This window comes from Bactrocera dorsalis, chromosome 5 (genome assembly GCF_023373825.1).
Source record: "Bactrocera dorsalis isolate Fly_Bdor chromosome 5, ASM2337382v1, whole genome shotgun sequence".
Taxonomy (NCBI): Eukaryota; Metazoa; Arthropoda; class Insecta; order Diptera; family Tephritidae; genus Bactrocera; species Bactrocera dorsalis.
The window spans coordinates 13212073-13234030 of NC_064307.1; the positions used below are offsets into that span (position 1 = coordinate 13212073).

Consider the following 21958-nt stretch of genomic DNA (forward strand, 5'->3'; position numbering starts at 1 on the left):
CCACTGATAGAGCAAGAATTGTCACGATAGATGTATTATTATGGTTTTCATAATATCGTCACTACTGTAAAAATGTGAATAGGTCACAATAAAGATTGGTATTTAAACGTTGCAATTATCAGCATGTGGGTAGGACTGTGTCCAAAGACCCTGTATATAAAAAAAAATTTCGTTGCAGTAGGAAAGAAAGAGGGGAAATTGGGTATCGGGATAAAAAGGTGGTTAATGAAAAATATTTGTGTTTACCGCGCGAATGCATAGTACAAGAAATTGAAAAAATGATATCAAGTGGGAGACAGAAAATTGCCCGACCTAAGTTGGGCGTGAGAATACAATGAGTAACACCAAAAAAATAGTTTCCGTTGATGAGCAATAATAGCACATGTATGCATATAAATGCATTATACGTGTATGTATAATTCTTGGAAAAAATATATCGAAGTATTATATGCATTCGATTCAAATATTTTACAAATAGTGAATACCACTCAACCATATTAGTCTGAGTAAACAATTCTGTTTGTGTATTATAATCAAAAATGCTAGAAATTAGAGATCGCCATGAAGGAAGTGGCCATTTTTAGGATTACTGAAAATGTTTCGCTCCTTCCGATTCTTTCGTTGGCGTACATTGTCTCTGAAATCTGTCATTTTTGATTATAATACAGATGGAAAAAGGACCTTTCTGTTAATAGCAACTTTTCGTTGGGAAACAATTTCCTTTGAATTTGGCATTTTTACAGACTTATTTGTTCAACACTTATTCTTAATTAAGCTATCCGCTAGCTTGCACTCGTACATGCAAATAGTTTGCAATCTTTTTTCACAATACATTGAGTTACGCCTTGCTGACAATGCAATTCTCTAGAGATGATCTTCTTTTGACAACCAATAAGGCGGGCATGGTTGCATTTCCTCTTTCATATAATTTATTGAAAAAAATGTTTTATAATGTTAAAACAATTGGCGTTTTTTAATCAAATAACAGTGTATTTTATAATTATTGTATAAATATGTCAGGTTTGATGAAAATTTACAACCATTAAACCATATTTGTCCATTTAAAGAGGTCTAATAAAGCAAACAAATGCCTAACATGTAATTTTCCCCCTGTTTTGCCAAAATTTATTATATGCTTTGTCTACATCTTGATATTTTATATTTACTTGTAATTCAATAGTTCCATAGTTAAATTATTTAAAATGAATTTAGTGGCTTAAATCAATATGACTATTATGCGATAGGTGGCGCAATGTTATAAGCTCCGCGCAAGTACTGACTGGCATCCATCAATTCAAATATGTTCGAGTAACGGTTGTTTGTAGCAAAAACAATTATATGCCAAATAGCACCACAATTTTTGAGTTATCGATCTGAAATTTTGTACATGTCTTTTTCTCCTAAAGAAGTTGCTTATTTGCCGTAATCGCCGATATCGGACCACTGAACAATCAAAATCAAGTTTTTGTATGGAAAAATCTTTTATTTCACAAGATATTATAACGAAATTTGGTACTAAAAGTTCCTCAGCCAGCAAAGAGAAACTACGCCATAGTTTACATTTTTTCTTTGATAAGGGCGGAAACTTTAACTAGACGACTGAAAATGTGGCTCACGCTTATGATATAGCTGCTAATCAAGCGCAATTTGGGATTCATCTAGTCCGTTCCGGTAATTTTATTTTTTTATCTCAAAGACGCTCCACGTTCTGGCCGTTTGTCGATAGAATCGATAAAATAAAGGAAATCGTTCAGTTCGATCGTCTCTATTTAAACATATTTTCGATTGCTAAAGAGACAAATATTGCACAAAAAATTTTTGGAACCATTTAAATAAGGCTGGATATAAAAAAAAAACTTTATAAACTGAGTTTCCAACTGCGAATTGCTGCTAAAGCGCAACAAAATCGATGCAGTTCTGAAGCGGATGGTTACTGCTGATGAAAACTCAAGCGAAAATTTTCGTCGACGGATCGCGCTGAGACTGGGCAAGTGATGACCAAGCCAAGATAAATATCCAGGAAGGGATTGCTATATGTGTGATGAGATTAGCAGAGAATCATCTACCTCGAGCTGCTTCACTACACTTACTTCGAACCTGTATTGTTAACAGTTGGGTCATCTGAAGGAAATAAGTGCGCAGATACAATCAGCTTTTGAATTATGTTCCATCAGGACAATGCCAGGCTTCACATCAGGAGCATGGTTGGGAGGTTCTAATGCATTCGCCTTATAGTTCACTAAGCCTTAGTTACTTTACTGAAGCCGCTCGAGCTACCCAAACGACATCGCTTCGCTCTATGAGCTCTTGAAAAGTTGCAAGGAGATTTGCCGTTTACGGGCCAAATTTTGTTCAGCGGGTTCAATGGGTACGTAAACAAGCAAAATTGCCGCCCTTAAGACGAAGAGCAAGCTGAAGAGATTCAAGAGCTGCCAAAACATTCAGAAAAAACAACGGTTTGCTGGGGTTTGTTGGCCGGTGGAATCATCGGTCCATATTTCTGCAAAAATAATGCCCATGAGAATGTAACTGTCAATGGCGACCGTTATCGCGCCATGATAAGCGACTATTTGAAGTCTAATATTGAAGCTCGTGAATTCAGCGACATTTGATTTCAACAAAACGGTGCCACTTCCCACACATAGCATCAATCAATGGATTTATAGAGGGAATACTTCGGTGAGCAGATAATTTCACGTTTTGGGTGGATCGAGGGGCACCAAAATCGTACAATATCACAGCGTTAGAATTTTTCCTGTGGGTGTATGCAAAAGATCTATGCAGACAGTCACGCTTTGGTTCAGGTCTTGGAGCAAAACATCATAGGTAGGGAATCTCGAAATGGATAACACTTAACATATTTACATACGTACATACAGAAGTGATAATTTTAGTTGTTGACTTTTGGCAGACAAAATGAAAGCTTGAAAATTAAAGTTATAGTAGGAATCTGTGAGTGGGAGGTTTGTCAGGTTATGCTATTAATCTGCTGAAAATGTTTTTCTCTTCTCAAGGACTTCTTTTTTTTTGACATTCTAACGTCTGTTTACCAAACTAACGGATCCAAACAATATAAACTGTAGCATAAAATACACTATGAATTTATTAAGTCAATACACGCACACTTAACGCATGTAATTAAATCACGAAGGTGCACAAACATACACACATATGTGTAGATCTATTTGCACCTGCCAGGAAGAGGGTTGGTGAAATTACTACAATCAGCAGGTTCTAAAAGCAAAACAGGTGCACATCTGCAATTCCTTTGTGTTTGTACGCATGCGCACATGTTAGAATGGCAAAAGGGAGCTGAGTAAAGCGTCTTTGCGACCGGATGCGGCAGTAAATATTAATTATTTCCAGCTGGCAACCCCACATTCACCACTAGCCGCTCTACACTGTCCGCCAACCGCCAACCACCTCGTCGCCTATTTGTTCCAATGTGTGTGTTGAGGTTGGCAAGCCCAAAACTTGCTTTGTCCTAGCTAACTTTTCATAATCATTTGTCAATCCGGTCGTGATAGTGGCGCTGATCTCATTCACTGGTTGCCGCCGATGATATTATCTCGGGTGACTTTGGAAAAATTCCACAAACACTGAACACTTCTTCTCACCGCTAGCTGAGATGCGTTGTTGTATTGTTTTAGTTGTTGTATGGGTTGGGTAGCGTGTCCCCTCCCCACTTAAGTGCAAATTATGGGCTGACAGTTCCGCCAGGTGCGAGCGGTTATTTGTCTTCGATTTGCCTTGAAAATCTGGTTGTACTAAGCTGCTGCTCCCGGTGTTGCGCCGCCACCGTTGAGCAGTTGTTATGGCCCCCGGATTTATTTTGTAATCATAAACTTAATTTTCATTGCCTCCCTTCGGTGATAAAATGCGAATGTGAATGCGCGCTTTTATTGGCTTAGCTGACCAGCGAATGCGTCAACTTGATTTTGCTAGCCCTCACTTGTTTCAACTTGTTCAACATATGATTGCAGACATTTGAGTTTAGTCTACAAAACCCTGCAAGGAAAACTTAGGTACTGCCTGTCATGCAACCTGGAATACGCAAGGTCGGATAGTTCTGAAGGTTTTGAGAAAGTACTTGGCGATTTGAGTTTGAGTCGACGGTGGTTTTGAAAAAATCAATATCACAAAATTTTTCCGAATATCATTTTTCTTCTTCTTTATTGGCATAGACACCGGATTGGAGAATTCAAGAGTAGCCCATTCCTTCTCCACCTGGTCTTTCCAATGGAGTGAAGGTCTTCGTCTTCCTCCACTTCCCCCGGTGGAGACTGTGTCAAACACTCCCAGAGCCGTAGTGTTTTCATCCCTTCGATGTAGCCGCTGTCTCTTCATTCATTTGTTTTTGATGACGGGAAATATTTCGTCTGGCCCTACAAAACCATCTGGTTCGCTTCCTTATCCATTCTGGAAAAGCAGAACTGAAGCCGTGGTTGTTGAGGTCAATGATAACAATATAATCGGCGTACTCCAGCAGCTGTACATTCTTATAGAAGATGCTACCTTCTCTATTTAGTTCTGCAACTCGATTTATTTTCTTCAGCAGTAGATTGAAGAAGTCACACGATGGAGAGTCGGCTCGTGTGAAATCTCGTTTGGTGTCAAACGGCTCAGAGAAGTCTTTCCCGATCCTGACAGAACTTTTGGCATTACTCTATGTCAGTTCACACAGCCGTATTGTTTTGCGGGAGTTCAGACATCGCGGCATCAGGGCACCTCTTTCCGTTCTGTGAAAAGCAGCTCTGAAATTGACGAAGAGGTAGTGTGGGTCGATCTTATTTTAACGAGTCTTTTCTAAAATGTGGCGCATGTTGAAAGTCCGAATATCCCTACAGGGATTTATTTATTCTGAAGCTGCACTAGTCCACCGTCAATGTTGGCTTAAATACCCACATATCTGCCTACAAAGTCGTATTTATACAAGAAGACAATCGAACACACACATTTGTATGTGTGTCGGTCGACCATCTACTTGCTACCAACCAGTCCTGGAATTGTTGTTTGTCATGCCATTGCCGACGCCACTTTAGTGCTGAGCACATCAAGTTATCATCATCACCATTTTCCGCCTCGAGTTTCAACTATTAATTACCTCTTTGCTTTGCAGAGTTGTTAATAAGCAAGTTTGTCGGTTATTTGCAATTTCTCAGATAGTTGAAGCAGATTACAGCTCTTTTTAGATGCGGCACGTTTCGTGGCCGGCAGGAGCAGCAACAGATTTTCTGACTTTTATTTAATGTAATTAAGTTTTATTTCCACATTAATACGAACATAACTACGAACATCAATTTGTTGGTTTGTATGTATGTAAGTGACACCTGTTCTTTATATGTTCGACATATTCGCAGAATGAAACCCGACTTTTTTGGTTAGCTTTTCGGGAAGAAATACAAATTACATGAAAAAATGTTTTCAATTCAAATTTCATATTTGCTTACTTAAAGTGGTTCAGCGTTCATTTATTCACACACGTGCCTCAAATCATAGGGTACACACAAAATATTGACAGCAACAAAACGTTGCATTTACACTTTTGTGTAGGCATCACTGGCGTTGATCGTTTGGCGCCACCGAAATTGTGATAATGTGAATACAAAAGGCAAATTTACTGTCATGCTTGGGGCAAGTGCTGCCCACTTTCGAGTAAATAACCGCTTACAATGCATAGAGATACTGTTTTGCTTGCAACATTGCTGTTTGTTGTGCACGAGTGCGGAAATATACAAGCGTGTGCTTAAACACAACGGATTTGCATCTGCTATTCACTTTTTGTTTGAGATCTGCGTGAATTTGTTAGTGTATAACTTACGTATTGTCATCTGATCAAATTTGACCCGGACAGTCGAGAATACTTATATTTTCAGGTATTTTAAAGCAAATCCTTCCTGGCTTCTGGGCTAATGCAAGCTTGTCAACGCCTGATTTAATATTCCATAAATTAGTTATAAGCCTTGGCTCACTTTTGGACCACCACTCGCTACATAATTAGACAGTTTCGACGTCATATTCATAAAGCCTGGTGTATGTAGGCTGCTTAGCTACCATCATTCCTTTGTCAACCTCTGTTCGACGTCGTTTCTACAAAAGATCCAGGTCTTTTGGTATGAGTCTGGCATTGACATGTGTTGATTAGATCCATAAGAGATGTTAGGATCCTCTTTTATCGCTCTGATGCAAATATTATGATTTTCAAGCACTACTTCTTTAACTTTTTCGAAGTTATTGTCATTAACAGCGGTGGATGTAGAATTCACATGAGGAAGTTTTCGATGACTTCACGACCTTTACTGACTGCTCTGTGCAACTGCAACAAAAACTAAAAAACACTTTTTATGATAAAATCGTAAGACAAACTTTTTGCTGTATCAAATAAGTTTTATCAACATTTTCCCACTTTTATGGTAATTTGAGTGTTTTATCCCAAAAGATGCGCGCACTGACTGGATTCGATAGAGGGTGTTCTGCATAACCGGAACAAATACTAATCAGAAGGTTGTATGCTCTAGGCTATGTAGTGTCTAAAGTTTCAACTTTGTAGCGTTCAAACAGCATTTCTGACATACTGTATGTACTTAAAAAACTTTTTTTCGCTTCAATTTATAGGGCAAAAATTCTGCGAGCTCTTAAATCATCAACAGTCTTCATCGAGAAATGCTTCCAATTTCTCATCTTCACACCTTTTTGATTCCCCTGTCATTTTTCGTCTTCCAAGCCAAAATCACCATCTTTAAATCGTGCATTGCATCGTGGTTTGCACGTTCGCTCAGCTAGACCATTTTAAGCTTCCCCAAGATTTTCGGCAGGAGTTTATTTATCATAGTAAAGTAATGAAGAAAAACTCCCCGAAAAGAAAGCTTTTAAAGGCATAAAGTTCAACATATTTGACTGCAAAAATAAACATTGTTGTTTACGCTTCAAATACATAACATTTCGTGAAAAAGACGAACAAGAACAGTAGCTTCTTAACACATGCTCGGAGTAAGGGAACAATAATCAATTTACGCCACTACACGAATATAGTTATAGTCATTTGGAACCAGCATTAACAGCAAAAAAACAACGTCAGCCTCAAAATCTTACCCAAATAACTCTTGCAAACTACGGACTGTGTAGGTAACCGAGAAGTAAAGTCCTCTCTCGACGAACAAGACCAAACTCCACACGTCACTCATCATCCCCGTCCTGTTATATGGTGCAAAGAACGGACGATGCCAACATCTGATGAGTCGGTTTGAGTTTACGAGATTGTATTGGCAACGGCGAATATGGCAGTCGATGGAACGATGAAGTATATAAGTTAGCACTCCGTACATTCAAAAAGTATCATATGATGCATTAATATCATATGATACAAAGTAATATAATATGGCACCACTAAATCGTTGAGAGTGCGACCCGTGTAGTGGCAACCTGTGGGAAGCGCAGCGTCAGTAAACTCCGTACCCGTTGCAGCGGCAAACGTAGGTTTAGAGTTAAGTATAATTAATTGGAAAAGTTAGTTCTTTAGTGGAATTCAATAAAGGAGCATAGCCAGAAAATATTTTTTATAAAAAAACAACTAAACGTTTTTTAACTTATATACGAGATATAGGACGGCATTGACGTAGTTCAGCGAGTTAAGAGATAGTGGCTACGGTAACTACGTCATATCATCCGAATGGATGAAAACAACCCAGCTCTGAATGTTTTCGACGCAGTGCCCGCCGAAGGAATAAGGGAGAGACGTCCCTTTGTTGGAAAGACCAGCTGGAGAAGGACCAGGCTGCACTTGGAATCTCCAATTAGCGCGAAACAGCGAATATGAAGAAATACTGTTGTAAACACGACTATAACCGCGTAAGCGGTGTCTACATCAATAAAGAAGAAGATATATATGTACATATACAATATATATATATATCGCATAAGTAAACATTTCCTTAAGTATACGATTCCATTTGGTCCCTACGTGCAAAATAATAATGCATTCAAGAGTTGTAGCAATGCACCTATCATTATTAAAGATAATTTGAGTTTCGCTAATTTTTGGAAAACCAATAACATAATAATACCAAATTGCAAAATTTTCTGGCGTTACTTTCTTTTTGCTTGCTTTGATTTTATTTCTTCATTTATTTTTTGAGTCCTTGCCTCCGAATCGTTTGTGTTTTGAGGAAATTCGATAGCAATCAAAACTTAATAGCTGCGTGCTACTGTTGGAAATGATGCCATTATTGAATTTGAATTGGCGTACACGACAACCAATAGAAGGGTCCAAGGCTCACTTTGGATTAACCAAAACAGTAGCCGAAGAAGCTAAATTACGGGATATCTACAAATAAGTTTGTGTAGGAAATATAAGACTTTTTGCGAAACCAGCATGCAGCTACGAACTGCAAGCTAACCAAAATCCACAGTGCACCTGCCACCGAAATTTCGAAACTGCCACCAACAAGGCACAAGACAAAGCCTGATGCATGCGTGCTGACACTTTGCACTCGGTTGAGATCGTGCTAATTTGTTGTGTTGGAAGGATAAAAAAAAAAATCATTGCAATTTGATATTTTCAAAATTATTTGATGTCTCAATTTTCGGACAGCTGAGGTGAAGCGTAAAGAAAGAAAGAAAGCTTTCGCCAAGTGTTGTATTTGGCTTCAGGTTACATTGGCAGCACTTATAACTTGCGCCTGCGTCGCGCCTGCAAGGCATCTGTTTATGGACGAAGCAGGCTTCAAACCAATTAAATGCTTAGTGTTATTTAAAAATTTAAATTTAATTGGGTACACATTAAGCGACGAATGAGCACAGATTAAAAACTCATTAGGAACGACAAGTGATTAACAAACCCAAAAAAGGGTACCCACACATACACATATGCATACATAAAGATATAAAAAATGCGATGGCACTAAAATCAAGTTAAAGAGCATTAAAATACCTTGAGGCTAAATTGCAGGTTTCACATAACGGCAGAGACACATGAAAAATCGCAGAAGGATCCCGCCAACGGATAATATGTAATGATGCACTGGCGGTTTGGCTGGGTTCCAACGTGGTTACTGATTGCAAGTGCAGGCCATCAAAGTGGAATTTAAATTTCTTTTTCCCAGTTTTCTTTTCACCTTCTCCTCCTCTTCAACGTTTAATTCTCAAATGTGGTCAATTTAAATTAACGATTCGCGTAAATGCTCATCGTTAAACACGAATTGAAGTTAAGCAGAAAATTAACGGAATCGGCTGTATATTAAATTTGTTGTACAAGGATTACGTACTCAGAAGATTCCATAGTTTTAAGGTATTGAAAGTAAAATCTCAATAATATCTGATATTTATATTATTTAATTTTGTAAATATAGTTTTCTTCGTATATTTATTTTCGTAATCCCACGATCTTCCCAATTCACGGTCATGAAGAAGTTCGAAAAGCAATTACCCGTCTGAAGACAAAAAAGCGGCGGCTGGCGATAAATTGCCGGTCGTGCTATTAAAATGCGCATTAGAACTGAAAAGTAGCATGCATCAACTTCTTTGTAGAATATGGTCGGATGAAAACATGCTCGACGATTGGAATTTAAGTGTGCTGTGCCCAATCCATAAAAAGGGAGACCCAACTACCGTGGGATAAGCCTCCAAAACATCGCATATAAGGTTCTATCGAGCGTATTGTGTGAATGATTAAAGCCCACCATCAACAAACAGATTGGACCTAATGTGTGTGGCTTTAGACCTGGAAAATCAACAACAGACCACATTTTTACCATACACTACATCTTGGAAAATACCTGTGAAAAGGGAATCGACACACACTACCTCTTCGTGAATCAAAGCTGCTTTTGACAGCACGAAAAGGAGTAGCCTTTATGCCGCTATGTCTTAATTTGATATACCTGCAAAATTAATACGGTTATGTCAGCTGACCTTGAGCAATACTAAAGGCACCGTCAGAATCGGGAAAAACCTTTCCGAACCGTTCGATACCAAACGAGGTTTCAGACAAGGCGACTCTCTTTCGTGCGACTTCTTCAATATACTGCTGGAAAAAATAAATCGAGCTGCAGAGTTGAATCGAGAAGGTACAATATTTTATAAGTGTTTTCAGCTGTTGAGCCGATGATATTGATTTCATTGGCCTCAACTCCTGCGCCGGTAGTTCCGCTTTCTCCAAACTGGATTTCTCCAAACTGTCTCCAAACTGGATTCTTAAGTACATAAATGGGTCTGTTGGTAAACGACTGACCAAATCAAGTTCTTTGAGAAATCATAGTCGAAAGTATTACAAGTCTAACTGGCAGTAGATGAATACTGTTGGTTTAAAAGTTTATAACCGTAAGATGTGATGGGTTTTCGCCACCTTGGTCGTGGTTGTTTATAAATAGATGAGTTGTTGGGTAGACAGTAAGGCTCCCTTGGGTTCTCAGGATCAAAATACTTATATTATGCGACCATCTTGGTCGAGGCTTTCTTATATATAAATGTGATTGAGAGTTGGAATTGCCTATATCTTAGATGTTTATAAGGGCAGTCTATCCAGGAGTTAAAATATTTGATACGAGTCTTTGTTTTTTCTAAATTGTGGGGTTGCACAGCTTGCAGGCTTCTCTAGTGAGCCTCTTTTAGCAATTTTTTAGAGGCTTTAGCATTTATTATAGGACAAAATTATAATATTAGGGGCCTCTTTCTCAATGTCTGGTCAACTGACAGTTAAGTTCTGGTTAAAAAAAGGTTCTTTATTAAAAGAAGGGTCTTGGTTGAGTTAACCAGATATTAGCTGACAGTTGGTTGATAACCAGACATTGAGAAAACGGTCATTAAAGATCTTTATGTTGATTTTGTGATCGGTTATTTTAAACGACAGCTTTATGCTGTAGTATACCGATCTGAACAATTTGTTTGAAGATAATAGCGCTGCCTTGGGTTATGCAAAGTTTCGTGAACGTGTCTTGTTAAATAAAAAGTTGTTCATACAAGGGCATTATTTTGAACGTTCAGTTCGTACAACTATCGGCGACCCTGACAAATCGACCGACTTCTTGGAGACAAAAATAATATACCTTGTTCGACGTCCCTTCTGAGCGAAGCATCACGTGAACTCCAAGCATCTGAGTGTTCGTCTACTTCGAACCATACTACTATTTGCAATACATGGCGAACAAAAGATAGCTAGCGAAGCGTAAAAATAGATGTGATCATCTCGCGCATATCCGATAACAATAACGAACACCAAAAACAAGGAAAATTGGCAAGAAGGCTACGTGCCGAGTTAATCCGTCGATCCGTTGCTGCGAAGGTGTCTCGATCCTTTGCATTGTTTCGCCGTTTTTTTAGACTCATTCTCTCTTAAAGTAATTTTTGAAAGGCTTGCTTCGCTTAATTTATTTATTATTTTTTTTTGCCGCTGTCTTCCTCGCATTGTTGCAGCCAGCGGCCTTTGTTAGCATAAGACAAGTGCGTGGGCCTTGATTATGTGGCAAATTTTGTACGCGCTCAACTACGCCAGCACTTAGTTAAAGTTATAGGCAGACAATCAGCCAGCAGCTGCAATCGCCGCGCACTTTCATGAACAACAGCAGCAACAACAACATCTAGCAATTCTAAACAATTGTTGTAACAAGGCACAGGGATTTTGCAGCAGCGAGATGATTGTGCTTTACTTGTTCTCCTTGTTGTTTACCTGCAATTCTTTAAATTTGCAATGTGCAACTTGCAACTTACAGCATTGCGCAAAAATTAACGAACCACAAAATGCGGCGACATCTGCGCCCGACAATCAACGTTGAATGCATCGCCCATTCGCTGTTGGCTGTAACGGAGGCAGCGGCAACGGCAGCTTCTGGGGAGCCACCTTCTATGAATTCTACATTATTATTATTGTAACTATTGTTGTTGTTGCCGTTGCCGTTGGGGGTTTTTTGGTGTTGGAGATGTTGCAGCTGCAAGCTGCAAATGCTTTCCGTCCGACAATGCAGCCACAACATGCTTTGTCTATAAATGTACGAGTAGAATTCTTCAATGTTGTCGGTTCGCGTATTCTCTTGTTATTATTGTTGCTGCTATTGCTGTTGCAGCAGTTATTTAGCCGGCATCGTAGAGTTTGGTAGCTTATGGCGTTGCACTGAAATTGTTGTCATTTCCGGAGGCGTAGAAGGTGGCCGCACCAAACCAACAAAGTCCTGTGTCTGTTCCTGCGTTTGCCTGCCGCTTCGGCCTTTCGTTTGGTGAGAATACGCTGGGAGCGTGGCTTACGGCATTGCGTTTGCTGCAAGGCGCCGTAGCTTTTACTGTGGCAGCTGCGTTGTTATTGTTTCTTTTTTTCGGTCTCACACTGCACAATTACTTGCCTGTTGTGAGAAATAATCACGCATTGCCATTTGCGGAGGCTGCAATAATGCGCCTTCGCGCTGCCGCCCGTCTATGTACAAATGTTCGGTGCGGGATGTAATCGGCGCCAAGCGATTATATTGTGTGGGCCGCCGTGGCAGTTTGCGCAGGTGTTCTACAGACGGGAAGGCGCCATAACCTATACAATCACACTAGAATTTCTGTGGTGTATCCATGCATATAAGTATTTATATATATGTGTGTGTGCGCATGATTGCAATCAATATCATTTAACATCGTTTTCTAGGCTTGTTAAGTGCTTGAAAGCAAATGCCATAATATTAGTGTTAGGCAGTGTCAAGTGCATTTAGAGTTGTTTTGGTGCAACTTAACCGTTATATATGTATATATAAATATTTTAAAATGTAAAGAAATGATACTGATAAGTTTTATTGGTGCTGCAATTTACAGTTTATATGGATCAACTTAATACATTTTAGTTAATATATTGGCAATAATTAGTGATCAATAAAATAAAAAATAAATTAAATTTTGGGTAGTCAAAAAAGTCTTTTCGTATTTATAATCAAGCTTCAACTTATTTTTTTATATTTATAATGAACTGTAATGAACCTAATATGTACAATTTTTGACGACCACTTTTTGCCATTTTTCCGCTAGAGATATTATTCCATCAGTGTAAAACTTTTCCGGTTTCTCGGCGGAATTGTCGCAGTTCATTTTCACAGGCTTCTCTTGAAGCCAACTTTACTCCAATAAGAGAGTTCTGTATTGACCTAATCTAATGATAGTCCGATAGTGCAATGTCAGCGCTATATGGTGGATGCATTAAAACTTCTCAGCCAAGCTATCCCAATTTTTGCCGAGTCATCAAAGATGTGTGTGGCCTAACGTTGTCCTGATGGACGACTAATCCCTTTTTGTTCATCAGTACTGCCCGTTTTTTCGATTGCTTGCTCCAGTATCATCCTTTGTTGACAGTAAAATGCAGAATCAGTCATTTGACCTGGTTGGAGCAGTTCATAGTGAATGACTCCTTTCCACCAAACACTCAGTATAACCTTTCGTGGCGTCACTCCTGGGTTGCGACCATTTGTTGAGCTTCACAACGCTTGGACCATGAACTTTTTCGCACATTATTGTCGTATTTGATCCACTTTTCCTGTCCTATTACCATTCGCTTTAGAAATGGTTCGATTTCATTTCGTTTCAGCAAAGAATCGCAGATGTAAATCGGTCCATTAAATTTTTCACAGACAATTCATATGATACCTAAATATCGAGCTTCTTTTTGTAACCAGCCTTTTTTAAATTTTTCAAAACCGTTTGATGATGAATGTTTAGTTTCTTAGCGATATCATAGCTGCCTATGTGACGGTCCTGGTCAATCTTTTCTATAATTTCATCAATCTTTTCTATAATTGCATCGACTTTGTCAACGATAGTCCGACCAGAGCGAAGTGCATCTTTCACATCGGAAGGAGCGAACCATTGTTGTGCTACACGAACTAAAAAAGTAAATCTTGCTTTCTCCATGGATGAGTTCTAAAAAATGTTTCCAAATCTGAAGAATACGGTGGTTGATCGGTGGTATTCATTGCGTTTTTGACTTTAAGTTCGGTCACAATCCTGACTCGCTGCGATGGTGCATAATTATCACGTAAAATCCGTGAATTATTCTTCCACATTTTCATCCATTTTCGAAGGAAGCAATCGCCTCAATACGCCCAAATAAAACTTCTTAATGAACTCCGGAACAACATAATGACGCACCAAATCACGAATATCAAAAAAAAAGAGCTTCAGTTTGATTTTTGAGCGTCCTTGGCGTGTTTTTTTCAGTTTCGGCTCGTTTTTCCCTCCAATGATTGCTGACAGTTACAATGCTCTCCATGACGATTTTCAGGCACCATATTCTTCACTTTCTTCATATCTCAATAGTTGAAGAGGTCGAAGTTCGTCCAGAACGAGGCATGTCTTTAACGATTTATCGATCATCTTTGAAGACCTTCTACCACTCGTAGACTTTTGCTTTTGATAAACCTGATTCACTGTAAGCCTTTTCCAACATTCGCAACGATTCCGTACTAGAAATTTGGTTAGAAATACAAATTTGAGAGAAATTCTTTGTTCGATTCATGTGGTGTCATGAGGTGTATTGACTTAAGCAGTTGTTGTAAACAAACTGGTTGACAGATCGCGCTCATATTTGGGAAACTAATTGAGGGCAGTCCTCCCAACAAACATAAACACATTTTTTTAATATAATTTACCTGGTGAATTTAAATAACAATTTTTTAAAATAAAATATATTACTATATCGTAATTGTTACTCAAGAAGAACGAACGGAAAGATGGACATTTGAAATTCAAATCATCTCGTCATCCTGCTTGCTTTGAAATATGTATCTCTATTACTTTTAGATGTAGAAACAACCTTTCCAATCATAAAGCCATTATATTAGGTCCAATTAGTTACAAGGCTTCAAAATTAATACAGCTGTTTCCTTACGTATATCACCTTGTAATTATGTAACACTATATTTGCAACTTTGTAATGTGATCTCGAAAATAGTAGGGTTATAAATTAAATATGAAAAAATCTATATTACACATTTCTTGAACCCAATCATTTCATTTTCAACTAGTATTCACCATTCAAGGTATTTGAAATATTGAGTTTTAACATCGAAGCAGAAGTAAATCGTTTAGTAACTGAGCTTTATATTGTTCACTGATAAAGAACCTAAAATCGATACCAAAGTGACAATTATAAAATATAATGTGATATGTTTACCATATCAAATATAAGCAACAGATCGAATGTAGTACTGAAAATATTTTGAAGATAAAAATTAATTAATAGTATCGCTCTACTGCACGCACCTACCTTTTCACTAGATATTTTAAGCTTACATATGCCTTGTCGACTCACTAGAAAAGTTCGCAAATTAACTGTAATCACGCTTCTGGCACTTTATGGTGGAGACCTGCACATAAACACTGTTTTTACAGCAGCTATGTATTTAGGAAACTTGATATCGGCAGACTTCATAGAAAAACAGCGTCAGTTGAAAAACGTTAAGTGGTGATTATCGAATATGAATATGGCCGGCTACGTAACGGTGAAACAATTAAAAGCGTTAATGCTGCAGCAATTGCCAGCTTGACTAAAAATGCAATAAAAACGTTAACTCACGCTGCCAGCGATCCATCCGCCTAGGGTCAGAGGTTAAAACGTGAGAGCCGGCCAAGCTGTTAATTTAAATATGTGGCATAAGTGGCAAGTCAAAAGGCTAAATGCTTTGGCACAAAGTGGATACCTGCTTTAATTGGAATTTTATAATTTGACGGTAATAAAAAATAAACTCAAAATGATAATTGCTAAAAGAAAAAGCCACGCAAGGTTTGAGGAAGATGCCGAAAATGACAAAAATATGCCGCCTAAATGCCTTCAACGCCGCGTTGTGCCAATAAATTTGCAAGCGAACACCTTTCGGCTGATTATGAGGCAAGTGTTGAGGATTTTTGAGGATTTGCAAAGCAATAAAAAATTGAGGCACAATTTTAATGAGTTCCAAATTACAAAAAAAAACATACAAAGGCTAATAGAATAAGAAAATATTAAGTCAGAATAAATGAAAGCGAATGCGGCAAAAGCGGCCACAAAAAATGTCCAACAGCGCCTGCGCGTATGCTAATGGACCTTTTATAATGTTTTTTTGTAAGAAAAATAAATTTTTTAGTAATTTTTTATGATTATTTTATCTGAGCAAATATTTTTTAACATCAACGAATTGCCGAAATAGCACCTGCAGGCAAGCAATGGCAGCAATAAATGGCAGGTCAATCGCTGGTATGCATGTTTGGGTGTGTTTGCGTGTGCGTTGTTGCTGTGGACATGCATTTGCACTCGCATCATAAAAATCGGCAAAACCCTTTTTGGCGCATTTTCAATTTCAGCCTCCTTTTCTCAATCAATTTCGCATTTTTTTGGTTGCCAAAAAATCCTCTTGTATGTGGCATAGCCGCTGTCGGCAGCTGAATGCCCAAGGCAGCCACTAATGTATGTGTGTATGCGTATGCCGCTGTGTTACTTGTTTGCCATTCAAAGCGCCTTAATTAAGCGGAGGCTGTGTTGGCGTTGGCTGGCAAGAGGATGCGCCGCCAATCCGGCAGAGAGATTGGCAATTTATGCCGACAGCCCACGCAGCTACTTCACCTTCATTTGCGCGTTCGCCTTGCATTTTGCATACCTACTTAGCTGCGGCTTATGCTATCTCCGCTTCGGTTGAGTAATAATTTTATTTATTTGATTTTTATTTATTTTTTTATTTTTTTATGCGATCAATTTTAGCCACTTTAGACGCCGTAAGCATCCTTCGTCAGCATTAACTGTCGAATAATGAAAATTAATAAAATTGTTATTTGTTTGCTTGCAGCCATGCAACCTGTGCATTGTGTATATTTAGTATATGTAAGTATATGTGAAAAACACAATGCGGCATTGCGTTTCGACGCATTCAGCCACTTTCGGCATGCCAACTTAATTTGATCATGCGCCGCGGGGGTTAAGCTCAAATTATGCACAAATACATATGTATTACGCATGTGCACATATATACTTATCCTCTTATTCAAAGTTAGGTAAATTTCTGCTTTTGCTGCTCATTTCAAAACCAATAATGAATTAGTGCGATTGCTTATTGTGCTGAAGCGCAGTTTTGATCCCTTGGCAAAGGTGCAGATTTTACGACTTTCGGGCAGTAACGCGCAGCTTGGCGTGTTCAGGCTTTAAATGCACTTTTTTATTAAGCTTTAACGAATTCGTATAAAAAGGCATTGTTCTTTTGGTCTCAATTAGTAGGATTTAGTTAAAGTTTTAAAGACATAAATGCTGTAGAGTTCTTTGAAAATCCTTTTATGTATATCCACTATTGGCTTTAGAATAAAACCTAAATTAATATAGTGTTGAAAAATGCAACGTTAAGCCGTTTTTAAGTCTTGTATCCGGCTTAGTTAAAACATGATCGTCGTTCTCAGTGTATGTGGAATGTAATTAAGTGGAAATTTAGTAACACGCACGGAAAGGTTAAAGTTGTTGACAAAAGTTGTCAGAAAACTAACTTCATTCAAATTCTGCAGCGCTCTTTAAACGATTTTTGGTTTTCATTTGAATACATTACTTTCTTCATTTCATATTTTTATAGTATAATCTTGCAAGTTGGAACATGTTGTTACAGAGTATAATAGTTCCGTTCCCCTAATAGTTGTTTGTATCTACCAAACTAAGCGACATACCTATAGGGCTATTTAAGATATACGTGTACATATGTATACAATATAAAAAGTTCTGGTTGACGAGACGTATTGAATAACTTCTGGGAATTACAAACTACGTGGCAAACTGCTAGGGTTATTAATATTAACAATATCAAAACAAAACAAAAAAAAAAAAAAAATAATCTTTCAAAAATTACTACTTTTATATTTTCAATCAAAAAAGATATAATAATTATAATATTTCGCAAATAGCTGCCAATTTTTTCATATTAAAAGTAGTTTAATCGAAAAAAAATAAAACAAAATTATAACTAATTAAATTTATAAGTTCTCTTGATCCATGACAAATTGTGTGAAGATATCTTGTGAAATAAACAAGTTTTCTAAACAGGACTTGCTTTTGGTCGGTCAGTTTGTTTCACAATTATAAGCTATATGTAGTATCCGATCTAAAGAATTTACAAATTTACTCCAAACAATGTGAGCCACGTTCCCCTTGGTGCCTTGTTGAAGCTAAATGTAAAAAAAAGGTTGTGGACTTTATAAAATGTAAGCAAAGCGGTCAGGGACCTCGGCAAAATGTAAGCAAGAGGGGCATGGATGTCAAAATGTAAATAAAAGGTCGTTGACCCTTTTAATATGTAAACAAAGGAGCAATTTGCCTCATAATGTAGTGGTTGTTGACTTCACTAAATATAAACGAAGGTTGTGGACTTAATTAAATGTGAACAAAAGGGTTGCTAACCTTATAAAAAGTAAACAAAATAGTCATAATATAGGCAAAGGTTGTGGACTTGGTTAAACCCAAATGGAAGGGTCATTAATGTCGACAAATTATAAACAAAAGGGCCATCTTAATGCAAAATGAAGTCAATGACTCCTAAAAATGTAGCCAAAAAGGTAATTGACCCCTTAAAAATTGAATAAAAGGGTAATTTACCGTATAATATAAACAAAGGTTGTAGACTTGGCTAAATTTAAAAAAACCGGTTCAGACCTTATGAAATGTAAACAAAAAGGGTAATGTAAATAAAAAGGCCACTGACCCATTAAAATATAAATAAAAGAGTCATTCACCTGATAATGTAAACAACAGTTTTTGCTTTGAGTAAGTGTAAACAAAGGGTTGCTGACCTCATAACATGTGAACAAAGAGTTCATTAAAATCGGGAAAATTTAAATAAAAGACTCATTGCTATGTTCATTTTTTTCCAAGAACTTGCTCATTACTCGGAACCGCCGATGTTGGACCACTATAAGATATAGCTCTCTTACAAAGTCATCAGTCAAAATTAAGTCCTACTGCAATGTACGAATATACAGCACGTATTGTTCAGATCGGACCACTAAAGCATATAGCTGCCATACGAACTGATCGATCAATATAAAGACAAAGATCGTTTTATACCCTTTTATCCCATAAGAAATGCCCCTTTGAAGGGTATTGGAGCTTCAGTGCAGCTAAATTTAACGTTATTTTTAGTTTAATATAAATTTTTACTGAAGTTATTCCACCTCCATTGATCCTTTCAAGTTGCAAGTGTGTAAAATAACTTTTTTTTAATTACTGATTTTATAAGGAAAAATCAAAAAACTTTTTTTTTATATGTAAAATTCCCAAACGCATTCCTCTCACAACACAATCTTAATTTCCCCCTAAATTACAAAATTGTCCTAACAACTACAAAAGACTTAAGAAACGAACTTGTTCGAGAGTTGTAAGTGTAATTCGGAGACCTATGCTCATGCTGTACTTAAGCCGTGCTATGAGTTTTGGGTATATACTTCACCCAGTCACCCACAACTTATTTGATGTAGATAGAATATTTTTGTAAAGTATTAAACATTTCTTAACATTTTCCAAAAACGGAAAAACAGAGTATCCAGATGTTTGATTTAGTTTGTTTACTTTAATTTTTCAACAAAAAGTACAAAAAATCTTAATATATTTCATTGGAATGCAAAAAAAAAAACAATTACATACGGACCTAACCAACTTAGCACCGAATTTTCGCGTTGAACTATGTTCATTTCATGCGTCGACGAAACGCAAGAAAAGAATCATACGGACCCAAATCTGGTAAATATGATGGCTGATCGATGGTATTTATTGCGTTTTTAGCTTTGATTCGGTCACAATCCTGTCTCAATGGGATGGTACATTATCATCGTATAAAATCTATCAATTGTTCTTCCATAATTCCGTCCATTTTTGACGGATGTTCTCATGCAAACGCCTCAATACGCCCAAATAGAACTCCTTATAGACCATCTGTTCCACTGATGCCCCAAACCACGTATTTCGAAAAAAACAATGCTCATCACCTTGATTTTTCTACGACTTTAGCGGGATTTTTGGCTTGTTTTTTCACTCCTTTTTAATGTTTTCCTCCGTTGAAGAAGTGAGAGGTGGGACGATGCATGTTTTCTAAGATCTCTTGACTGTTTTTGAAGGCTTTGTACAACTCGTAGATTTGTGTTTTTGATAAAACTGAATCATCGTAAAGCTTTTCTAACATTCGCAGGATTCCGTACACGAAACTTGGTTAGAAATACAATATGTTCGATATTTTTATCCATTGTAAAAATCGCAACGCTCTACTGAGGAGTACCGACTAAAGCAGCTGCTGTAAACAAACTAATTGAAAGATCGTGCTTTGGCATAATTATTAAGGACAGTTCTACCAACTAAGCAAAATAATATTCTTTTGGAAACTAGATGCTTTTTTGTCTTAATGTATATACAGGTACAAGTATTTTATAGGGTCTTCGAAGTATCTTTATGGATTTTACAAACTTCATATCAAACATAATATGCCCTGTTCAGTGCTTATAAATGAAAACTGTAACGCGAAGAACCGAAAAATCGTTTCTTATTGACCCACCCTATTAATGTATGTTTATATTCATATGTATGCTAAAATTTCCGTAAACAGCATTTCCAAAAAAGAATATGCGCCCACATCGCCGAAATCGACGAAACCGAAATGCCACATTTACACGGCATTAACCACTTGTAAGTGGCTACACTTTGACTTGATGTGTGCATTTGTGTACAAATTGTTGCAGCAACATTCTCACATTGCCACCGCATGCCAAACTATACTAGTATCTGATGACTAGTTTAGTAACAATGCCACATGGCAAATGCTTGCAACAATTAAATGCGCTGTCAATGCTCAATAATTTGCCAATGAGCGAAAAAATTCAAAACCCTATTCAGTTGTCAAATATCGCAAGCACAAGCTCTGCAAAAGCAACAAACACAGCGTCAAAGCGTCAATGGCAAATGCCGACAATAAACAGTTACAAACCGGCACAAACACACGCATACACATGCAGACATGTCAGTGAAATATGTGTGTGATATATAGTTGTAGGCACAAAGGCACAATCAGAGCGCAATTATCTCGACAAGCAAAAACAACAAAGCGCAAACATGTGGCGTTGCCAACTGGCAGCCGGCTGCTGGTGCGCCAACGGTGATAGTGGTGGTGGTGGCAGCAAGTTCGTGAGCAGAGCAGGCAATTGTTGCTGACAGCTAAGTGCTGCGCGCACACTAATATGGCACCGCAAATGCAATTAAACAACCAAACAACAATAGCAACAAGCACAAGAGCTGCCACGATGGTCAATGCAATGCAACAATGGCAGCAGCGGCGGTGGTAGCAACAGCGGCGACAAGTCATTTGGCAAATGTGCAGAGCTCAAATATGCCGCCACCGTGCAGCAACAAAGCGTTGTGAGTTAGCAAATGTTGTTGTTATTGTTGTTGCTAACACGTATGTTGTTGTTTTCATGTTGCTGTCGTCACATTGCCATAGCCAAGTCACCAAAAGTGGGCAACAACGGAAAATGTTGCGTCGCCGCCTAGCCGGCATTTGGGCAGCGGCGAAGAGAACAACAACAAACAATAAAATATACAATAACAAAGAGAAAAAGGTTAAAATATCGACAGCGAGGAAACAAGATAAGCGCTGCTATACAACAACTATTATGCATATGCATGCAAGTATGTAGGTAAGTATGTACATATGTATGCCATTATGCAGCAATGTTCGCCTTGTTTGCCAGTACACATGCTTGCGGCATGCCACCAATGGCAATCACTTCGGCATTGTCAATAGCGCACGTTCGGAAGGAATTAATTAATTTTCAGTGACGTCATGGCAGCCATACTTAGTCGTGTGGCGTCGTTGTTACTGGCAATGTTGTGCCGACGCTTGCGAAGATGGCAGATTGCGTGCAACATATTCGTAATTTAGTGGTTAATGTAAAGAAGTCATTGCCTGCGCAGTTTGATGAACTGTGGGACCAATGTGCGATAGATTTTTTGTTGTAATTT

General features: G+C 37.9%; 1 protein-coding gene across 1 annotated transcript in view; it reads right to left on the bottom strand.

Annotated features, from left to right (window-relative positions):
* LOC105224455 (EMI domain-containing protein 1) overlaps positions 1-21958 on the bottom strand; it is a 175279-nt gene that overhangs the window by 138985 nt on the left and 14336 nt on the right. The window lies entirely within an intron of this gene.